This window comes from Alligator sinensis, unplaced genomic scaffold, assembly GCF_000455745.1.
Source record: "Alligator sinensis unplaced genomic scaffold, ASM45574v1 scaffold396_1, whole genome shotgun sequence".
Taxonomy (NCBI): Eukaryota; Metazoa; Chordata; order Crocodylia; family Alligatoridae; genus Alligator; species Alligator sinensis.
In genome coordinates this window covers 9,647-19,071 of record NW_005844043.1, presented here as the reverse complement: position 1 = coordinate 19,071, position 9,425 = coordinate 9,647, and the positions used below count along the sequence as shown (strand labels likewise).

At 57.0% G+C, this 9,425-nt stretch overlaps 1 pseudogene; it reads left to right on the top strand.

Moving 5' to 3' along the window:
- Positions 1 to 5: 5 nt before the first annotated feature.
- On the top strand, positions 6 to 6,308 carry LOC112549028 (annotated as a pseudogene).
- The last annotated feature ends 3,117 nt before the right edge of the window (positions 6,309 to 9,425 follow it).

Here is a 9,425-nt window from a genome sequence, read left to right as displayed (position 1 = left end):
CCTGGGATGACTGGCACACATCCCTGGAGTCTGGGAGCACCAGCCCCAGCGCCAGCTCCTCCTTGCAGGAGGATCCTGAAAACTCCCTGGAGGCCTAAAGCACCAACACGACCAGCAGCTCCTCCTTGGAGGACACCGATAGCTTGGAGGAGTCCAAAACCACCACATCGAGCAGCAGCTCCTCCTTGGAGGACTCCAGTAGCTCCCTGGAGTCTGGGACCAGCCCGGCCCCTGGTGCCACGCGCACAGGTGAGGGGAGCTGCTGGGGCTGGAGCTCTCAGCACCTTTCACTAAGCAAGGCCAGTTGGACCCTCCATGGGGCTGGACAGGGGGATCCTGGCCAAGGTGACGGGGCTGAGCCGCACATCTCCCTGGCACGTCCTGGGGCAGACAGGGGACCCTAGTGCTGGTGAGGGGAGCACGACACCATTTCTTCCCCCAACACTCACTTCCCTTCCCCTCAGGGGCACATGAGTGACCCTCCCCTCTTTCTTCCCTGTGCAGTGATTCCCAGCCCGGCCAGCGAGGACCTGGAGGAAGAGGAGGATGAAGAGGAGGAGGCGGAAGATGGAAGGTCCCCGGAAGAAGCTGCCCTTCTCCTTGTGAAGAAACACCTGCAGGACCCAGGGGAGGTATGAAATTTCCCCAGTGGAGCCGGCACCCAGTCAGTCCTCCATTTCCTGATGCGGCCCACGGCAGGAGGTCACCCCCTGGGACCCAGAGCCCGCAAGAGGACACACTCAGCCCAGGGGCGCTGCTCGAGGTGGGTGTTTGTGAAGCCCCAGCTGGGTCCCTCCCTCCATGGACGCTACCCTGCTCTTTATAACATCTGCCTCGAGGAGATGAACGTCAGTAGTGCTGGGGGTCAGAGGAGAACTGAGTCCCACAGGGGGTTGGGGAAGAGCAGGAGTCCCGTGGCTAAGAGCCCGCTTTAGTCCTGGTCTTGCTCCTGGTAGATGTTGGACGGGAAGGACAGGCAGCGCTTTCTGCTGGCAATTATTAGCCTGAGCACAGCCGCGGACAGCAGCAGAGAGGTGGCTGTGGAGCTGGAGAGCCTGAAAGTGGCCATGCTGGAGACGATTGTAGTGAGTAGGACGGGATGGTGTGGGGAGAGGGAAGGAGAGGCACTGTTGTGTCATGAGGCCAGGAAGGAAGGGAGAGGTGGGGCGGGATGAGAGGGAGAAGGGCAGGTGCGCCTGGGCCTGGGCATTGGGTTGGGGCAGGAGATCAGGGAGATTGTGGTCAATGCTGGGGACAATCCTGTATCTGGAGGGCAGGTGATGGTGGGATCAGGAGAGGTATGAGTGCATACTTGCAAGGCTGTGGGAGGGAGAGGGCCAGCCGAGCTAGGTTGGTGGGAGGGGGCTGGTTGGGATCCTGCTGCCTGCGCCTGCAGCACTGGGTGGTCTCCCATGGGGGATGTGGCTGTTCTTTACCTCCCACTCCCCTTTGGGTCTCATCACCGTGCTGATGGAGAACATCGCACTAGAGGCTGATCGAAGGCACATCCTAGCGTACAGCATAGATGCCATCCGTTCTCTCAGGTACCGGGACCTCTGCCTGACTCTGCCCACTCTGCTGTGGGCAGGGGGATCCCTGCTGCTCAGCCCCACATTTCCAAGCTGTTTCCTACCCACCCCAGTGCCACCACTGCCCCACATAGCTCAGTCTGACGCAGGCTCCTCCCTCCTCGCGGCGACCCAAAACTCAGCCTGGAGCCAGCGCTGGAGTTGCGCCTCCTGCGAACCGCTGTGGAGAAGAGCTTCCTGGTCATAGGGTGTGACACCCATCGCAACTAGGTAGGTCGCCCTGCCACTGCCAGGCCCCATAAGCCACCCCCTGGCAGGAGTGGCCCCAGGCTCCGTGGCACTGACCCTCGGGTCTGCCTCCCCTTCCAGGTCATGCAGCGGCTGTACGAGGAGTACCTGGAGGGCCTGCTGTGCTGCGTCTTGTCCAACGCCCCCAGCCTGGGCAAGCTCTACTCCATCTGGGAGGTGAGCACCATGCAGAGGGGCTGGGCTCGGGCCGGGACAGCTCCTGCCCTGTGCACTGCAGCAAGCCTCTCACAAAGCGTAAGGCTGATGGGGAAGTCTGAGCTTGAAACCCGGGCCCTGAGGAGGAGGATGCCAAGGCTGCTGGGTTAGGCAGGGCACGTGCCCCTTAATCTTATCATCTTCCTCCCACAGCACTTTACATCATGGATTGAGGTGCCGGATGCCCAGCACTGTGCACTGGGCATGAAGATGTTTACCGGTGTCATTGCCTTTGCTGTGCAACTCCTCCCACAGTTTGAGGTCAGTGAGCCCCAGCCCCAGCCCCAGCGTCCTGGTCCCCTGCCATTGCCAGGGCCCTCCTGGGAGAGTGGGGTCAAAGCTGGACAAGGAGCTTCACTCCAGGACCTTTGCTTCTGACTCAGTGGTGCCCCCTGGTTCTTTACAGGTCTCTTTTCCATGGTCAGCTCTGGACATCGGGCCTTTCTAGCCCTGGAGCATGAGGTACAGGGAATCATCCTGGGGCCCTGAGCAGGACCTTGGGCTCCAGTTTCTCATGGGAAGAGACGGGTGTCATGCTCTGGCACTGCGGTCTCTGCCTCCCCACCCTCCTGCTGGTTAATGAGGGGAGGCAGAGAGAGACAACTAGGCCTGGGGAATGTGTTGGGGAGGGAAGGAGGGACATGCATCAACTCCGTGCTCCTCTCCCCCTGCTTAGGGCTCCCCTGACATCTGGAGGCGGGGGACATGGCAGCCCACCTGGGTCTAAGATCAATGACCCAGAGGAGACCATCAGCTGCAAGGCCAGGGTGTGCATTTTTTGCCTCGCTCAAATCCTCCTTCACCAGAGGGGTAAGGAGACCCAGCTGGAGTACAATGCTCCAGTGCCAATGGTGTCCCTCCAAAAGCCTGGTCCCAGGTGCTGGGCCAGATGCTGTGTCCCCCTCTGTCTGTTCCCAACCTCGGAACAACTCAGGGTGTCGACATAATGACCTTGTACTTTCCACCTCAGCGCCCGGCTATGGCCCTGGAGCATGTGCTAATGCACCAGTTCTGGGTGTGCCATGCGGGCACCAGGGAGCTCATCCCAAAGCCCCCAGCCCAGACTGGTCTGAGGACGCCTGGTCCCAGTTGTGTCCTGCCAAATGATGCCCTCCCTGCTGGGGCTCTGCCCTTCACGGTGCCATAAAGGCAGCCAGAGCCCCACTGGGAAGATGCTGAGCACCAAAACTAGGATGGCAGCTCAGAGCCATGTGTCTGCACTTCTCCTAGGACAAGACATGCGAGGGGCAATGGAGCTGCGGTGCAAGCACCAGATGGAGCAGAGCCTGGTCCAGAACTACAGGGACCTGGCGAGAGTGGGAGAGGTGAGGATGGTGTGATGAAGGGGTGCAGAGAAAGGGCTGCTGCTTGTTTTCAGCTTGCTGCGGTTGGTTAGAGCCTTGCAAGTGTCCAGGGAGCTGTGGTGGCAGGGCCCGGAGAAGGAGCCTGTGTGTGGGAAGTGCCAAGACTTGCATGTTTTTGTTGCAGGGGCTGAGAAAGATCTTGCTGGAGGAGCAAAGGAGATCTTTCCTGCAGAGGGCCCTTCATGCAGTTCACAGTGGACACATGCACATCAGCCAAGCTGGGCTGGTCTTCCTGTATGCAATCTTGGGGGAAGCCGGCCGCTTGATGGGGCACTAGGTCAGCAGCCATGTTGGGGTTGAGCAGGGGGAGGATAGTGAGCTCAGAGCCCCATTTGAACCTCACAGACTAACTCAAGCAGTGACCTATATATATATTTATATAGTCTAAATATCATGACCCTGCCGGTCACTTTGTCAGAGGGTGGAGCCTGCCCCTGTCTGTAAGGTGCAAATCTCCCTTGCCTTCAGAGGAAACTGGCCTTGAGGAGGATGGGAGTCCTGCCAAGTGCCTTGGAGAAAGGAATGAATTCATCTGCCTGGGCAGGATGGCACCAGATTGCCCTTCACATAAGTCATGTCTCTCAGGGTCAAGATCTCTGGCCAGGCCCAAAGATAGAGCATGTCCCTGTTAAGAGAAGCTTCCCCTTCCCAGCTTGCCAGTCAGGAGTCCTTAGGAGCTGCCCAGGGCCCTACATGGCTACATTTCTCCTGCTGCCCCCGAGCTTGTGCTTGCTCTAGGGAGAATAGAGGATTCAGCAACTTGGCACTGCTGATCTGCCCCATTGCCCCGGGCCACCATCCTGTCTTCACCACGACTCTCAGAAAAAGGTCCCTCCGGGCACCTGTCCCCATTTCCCTGGGCTGTTACCAAAATCCCTTGGTTTCAGACCAATCCGTGCCCCGTGACCCCTCCCCACATCCGCTGTCCTTCCTGAGGGCAGCAGAGGCTCTAACTGGCTCTTGTGCCCGGGCAGGAGAAAGAAACCCTCATCTGGGTTGTGAACAAGCTTTTCATCATCACCTGCCTCAAGGAGCTGCCTAAAGACCTGCAAGGGCACAGCCTGCCCGTCACCTCCTCCAGCACTCTCCTCGCTTCAGCCGCCCACACTTGCTCCTGCGGGTACTGTCCTATCCCCACTGCCCCTGGCAAACAAGGATCAGTGGGAAGGGAGGGGGAGTCTCTTGGCACTAACACAAACCTGCTCCCGGCCGTGTGGGGGCAATTCTCCCCTCTGCCCTAGAGAGTCCTGTCCCAGGGCCCATCCTCCACAGGTCTTACCGTTCTCCTCCTCTCACTGGAAGGAGCCTTTCCTCGTGCCCTGCTGCCCTGGGCAAAGCTCCCCACTGCCCCAGGCAGCTTGGATGGACTTGCAGGGTGTTGCCATCTTTCATGAAGGAGCCCCAGGAGCTCTCCTTACTGGCTGAGTAACCCCAAGACAGGCGGGACCCTCTGCCTCTTAGTAAATGTTGCTATGGCTTGTGGCAGAAAGCCACCTTTGTCTCTCCCCAAAATCTCTGCTCTGTGACAATTTGATAAGGATGGGCCCAGCAGAGAGACACATCCTTACCCTTTCTCTCTGGGTAACCTGAGATGGATACATTTTGAGGGAGGGGGGAAACCTGCTTCCTCTGCCTACATGACTGGCATCACAGACCTGGGTGAGGGGCTTCCTTCCTGGTGGGCTAGAGTCTGCCCGGCAACTAGTGATGCATTTCAAATGGGTTGGCTGACAGCCAACAGGTGCTGGCCTCCATCGGACCAGGTAAATGAGGTCACAAGGGCTATATAAGTTAAGGACTGCCAGGAGGAGGGGGCAGCAGCCATGAGGGATACTCAGGAACAAAGAAGAGCAGTACCGCTGGAAACTTGCTCTCTCTCTCTCAAATCTCATGATCAAGGAACTGCCTGCCTCCAGAGGGAATCTCCAACAGCCTCTGGATGATGCATGTGAGTAAGCTAACTGAGATCCAACTAGATATATAGCTTGCAGCAATTCAGATGTGAGATCAAAGGCTACCCCAGCCACAGGAGTTTGCTCCATGGGATTTCTCTGATATTGCTCTACCCTGTACCCTATTCTGACCCTACCCTCTGTAACCAATAAAGTTCTCCTTTGTACCTAGTGTGGGAGACTTATTGAGGGGTGGGTTTATGTCCAGGAGGCCCCTTGGGTCTGCGGACTAAGGGAGACTATCCTTTTTGGCCCCTGACGTGGGGAAGTGCCCCAAGTTCTTGTATTGGGTCGACTCCCCATAGGATTATTAGGCCTGTGTTTCCCTGAGGACACAAGACCCAGACAGTTCCTTCTCGGGATGGTGGCAGCACATTACCCCGGGACTCTGTGGCGGGGCTCGAAAGGGGGTCTGCCAGGGCTTAGGTGCCCCTGGAGGGACACGTGGAGTCTGGAAGGTGGACGGGCATAGTGAGGTAGGTGGCTCAACGCAGGAGCTCCCCCTCCTGGCCCGCCACATGGCTCACACAGTCAGAGACCTGCTTTCCCTTGCTTGTAGCGCTCTCAGCCATGGCCTTTTGGCACTGGGGTTGTCCATTCAGAGCATCTACCTCATCTTGAACGTGGCTGGGCAGTAATGCCTAAAGATGTTCAGTGTCTTCCATGCAGGAGGGTAAGCGCAGTCTATTTTGTTCTCCCTCATTCATATATTCAGGCCATTGTGTCCTGGGAAAGCTCTCAGTCCCCGCTTCCTCACATCACAGCCGTGTATCACATCACAATGCATGGATCTAATCTTTTGCTCTCTTTTCTTATACTGTGTAGCAACACCTGCAAAACACCTCAGCCCTGATGGCACCGCTGTGAGCGAGCACAAACTCCCCAACCTCACCGGGAGCCCACTGGCTACAGACAAAAGCTGCAACAATGCTGAAGCCACCACACAAGTCACTGACTGAACAGTCTGACCCACCCCCCCCAGCCACTTCAGCCTCTGCACAGAGAAGCAGCCTGAGAAACTCTCATGGGTGAAGAACTGAACATCTTCTTCCAGCCTGGCCCTGCAAAGGGCTGGGGAAAGACCAGGCACCATGAGTTTGTGGTGCCCAGGTTTCCAAGTGGAGGATGCTCTTGTTGTGTGGATTTTATGACCCCTGCCTCAGGGCTTTGGCCGGTTGCCGTTTGGGGCCAGGAAGGAATTTTTCTCCTCTTTCATTTATGGGACCAACTTCTGAGGGTTTTTTGCCTTCGTCTGAGGCATTGGGACATAGTCAGACCATCCCGGCATCTGCTGTGTTAGTAGCCTGCCTTCAATGCCATTGTGGGCCATTCAGGGAGAGAAGAAATCAAAGGCACAAACAATATATAATGTCGAACACAGATTTAGTGTGTAATGGAGAACATAGATGTCATAGAAAGTAAGAGTAGATGTAGGATAATAAAGTTAAGCTTAACTTTATTTTTGTTATAAAACTTGGTGTTTATCTCATATTCCTGTGTAAATACAATAAAGACAAGAGGGCTTGGCTCTGGACACTGGATCCAGCTCACGGGCCATATTGTTGACACCCTGCTGTGAGGTGTCTCTCCAAGTTTTGAATCTCAGCTGTGATTCCTATAGGTGCCACTCCTAATTTCTCAAGTTTTCCCACGTGCGACCCCCGAACCCAGTTATGGCTCCCAATATTGCTGTCACCAATTGTACACAAAATACCACCTCCCTGCCTGACTCTATTGCTTTTATGTCTTCGGATGTCCCCGGGATGTTTCGTCACAAGGTTGCCCTGGGAGTTCATGGCTCATTGTTTGCCCTCCCTGACCCCTAATTCTTGTTCACAGTCACTGTTCTTATGTGACATGTGAGGAGCAGCATTTCAGTGTCCATCCAGTCCCATTGAAGACCAAAGACAGCCAAAAGAAGGGAATGGAAGAGCTTGTGGTTGGTATCTAGACCAAAATCTCCAATATGCTGTTCTGTTTTCCCAGCACATTTGCACTGGTCCAGACAGGCGGTGAATAAGCACGGGGAACAGTACTCTGTGTCTGAGGCACTGTAGCAAATACACAGCACATCACTCACCAGCCTCTCGCATGGGACACTGCAAACGCTTTCTCATCTCCTCAGCCGCAGCAGCCTTGCCCTGGGCTCCCCAGCACTGTGGGTGTGAGCAGTGTTTGTGGCAGAGGAGGAGGCTGCCGCTGAGGTTCTGCAATGTCCTGACATGGAAAGTATATCTCCAGGTGCATACTCTCCACAGCCCTGTGGAGGGGCTCTGCCTGCCCGAGGGATGTGCTAGTGCCCAGCCTGACACCTCGGGGCCACAAGCTGATGTCCAACCCAGCCCAGCTCAGCGGGGACTGACGGGCTCTCAGCCTGGCTAACAGAGGCTGGGCTCCCTGGACGTGACATGCGCGTCTTGGGGTCTCAATCCCGGCTCTCCCAGCACAGAGGCACTCCCTGGTGCTGCACTGAATGGCTGTGTGTGCCAGTGTGACACCAGCATCTGAACCTCTCATAAAACGCTGTGCTGAGGAGATGTGGAAGGGGAGACTGGAGCCTGAGACACTTTTCCTCAGAGGAGCAAACAGGAAGAGCCCTGACAAAAGCTTGGCACGTGATGCACGTAGGGCTGCGGCTATGTGGGCCAGCCCTGCCCTAGGGAGGGCCCTGGCTGGAAACCAACAGCCCATGGCAAGCAGCTTGTCAGGGCGAGGGGCTGTGGGGTAGGGGAGATCCCCCAGGGAAACTCCAACCAGCAGCCACTCCACGTGCCATGAGGCCAGCAGTGCTGCTGGGCTTGGCCTTTCCCTGTGCTCGGTGCCACTGGCTGCACTGGTTCCTGAATAGAGTCCCTGCAAAGAGGATTTCTATGGAGGAGCTCAGGACCAGAGGTTGGATGTTACAAACAGCCAACATTTGGCTGAAACTGAGCATCCAACATCATTTTGCAACACTATGAGAAGATCTATGGATGGGACTGGTCAAACACTGGTACCGGCTACCTAGAGAAATTGTGGTGTTTCCATCCTTGGAAGCTTTTAAGAGGAGGAAAGACAGACACTGGGCTGGGCTGGGTTAGTCAAGTATGCTCGTGCCTTGAGAGGGGGCTGGAGTAGATGAACTTTTGAAGTCCCTTCCAGTCCTCCTGTCTTATGATCCTGAGGCACTTGCTTGTGGCCAGTGCAGAGAGCCCGCTCCCCTCTCCCAGTTTCATAGGGAGACCTTTTAAACAGAGAAGGATGGGAAGGGGCTCCCATGGACAACTTCCCTAAGGTGAGAGTAAGCAGAGCACTGCAGCAGGCGCAGGTCTGACCTGTGTAACAAGCTGCTCCTTTGACGATGTGCTGGGAGAAGTGTCTGTACCTGCTGGAGACGCACGGCCCATGTCCCTGCAGAGCTGGGCGTGGGGGAACGGGGCTGTCGCTCAGGAGGTGCTGCCCGCCTGGTTTGCTTGATGGAAAGTTGTGGTGTGGGCGGGGAGGGGGTTTTCCTCCTGGATGATCCATGCACTCCCTGTCAGAGAGCAGGTCCATTGGGATTCGGAGATGGCCCCTGGCTATTACCCACAATCTTATGGGCTTGGGTGAAGAGCCAAAGTCTCCTAAGGAAGTTACACAGAAGTTTGCTGTCTTGCACCTGCTCTTCTGCCTGCGTCTCGGCACCAGAGACAGCCGAAGATCGTCCCCAATGGGAAAGGGAATCGGCGAAGGGCAGAGTGGGTCACCGCCTGCTCCGCAGCCTTGCCTGCCTCGGGCTGACCCTGCCTGCAGGGCCACGAGCCTCCCACGGGCTGTTGTGGGATGGAGCGATGTTTTCTTGAAACGAGCATGAAACTCCAGTGTTGCCGTTGTCCCGGTGCTGAAGGTCACTGGAAACCTCCGTGGTTGTCGGCGCTGCCCCGCTCCTGCACATCTCCTGCCTGGCTCCGTGGGGATCTCCCCGGCTTCCCCGGCCGGGCGCGCGGCTGGCGCAGGGGAGGGCCTGGCGGGCCGGCTGGAGGGGCAGGTGGGCTGCAGGGCTGTGCCGGGCCCTGGGGGCACTCCTCCGCGGCAGAGGGAGGCCGGCGCTGGCAGGG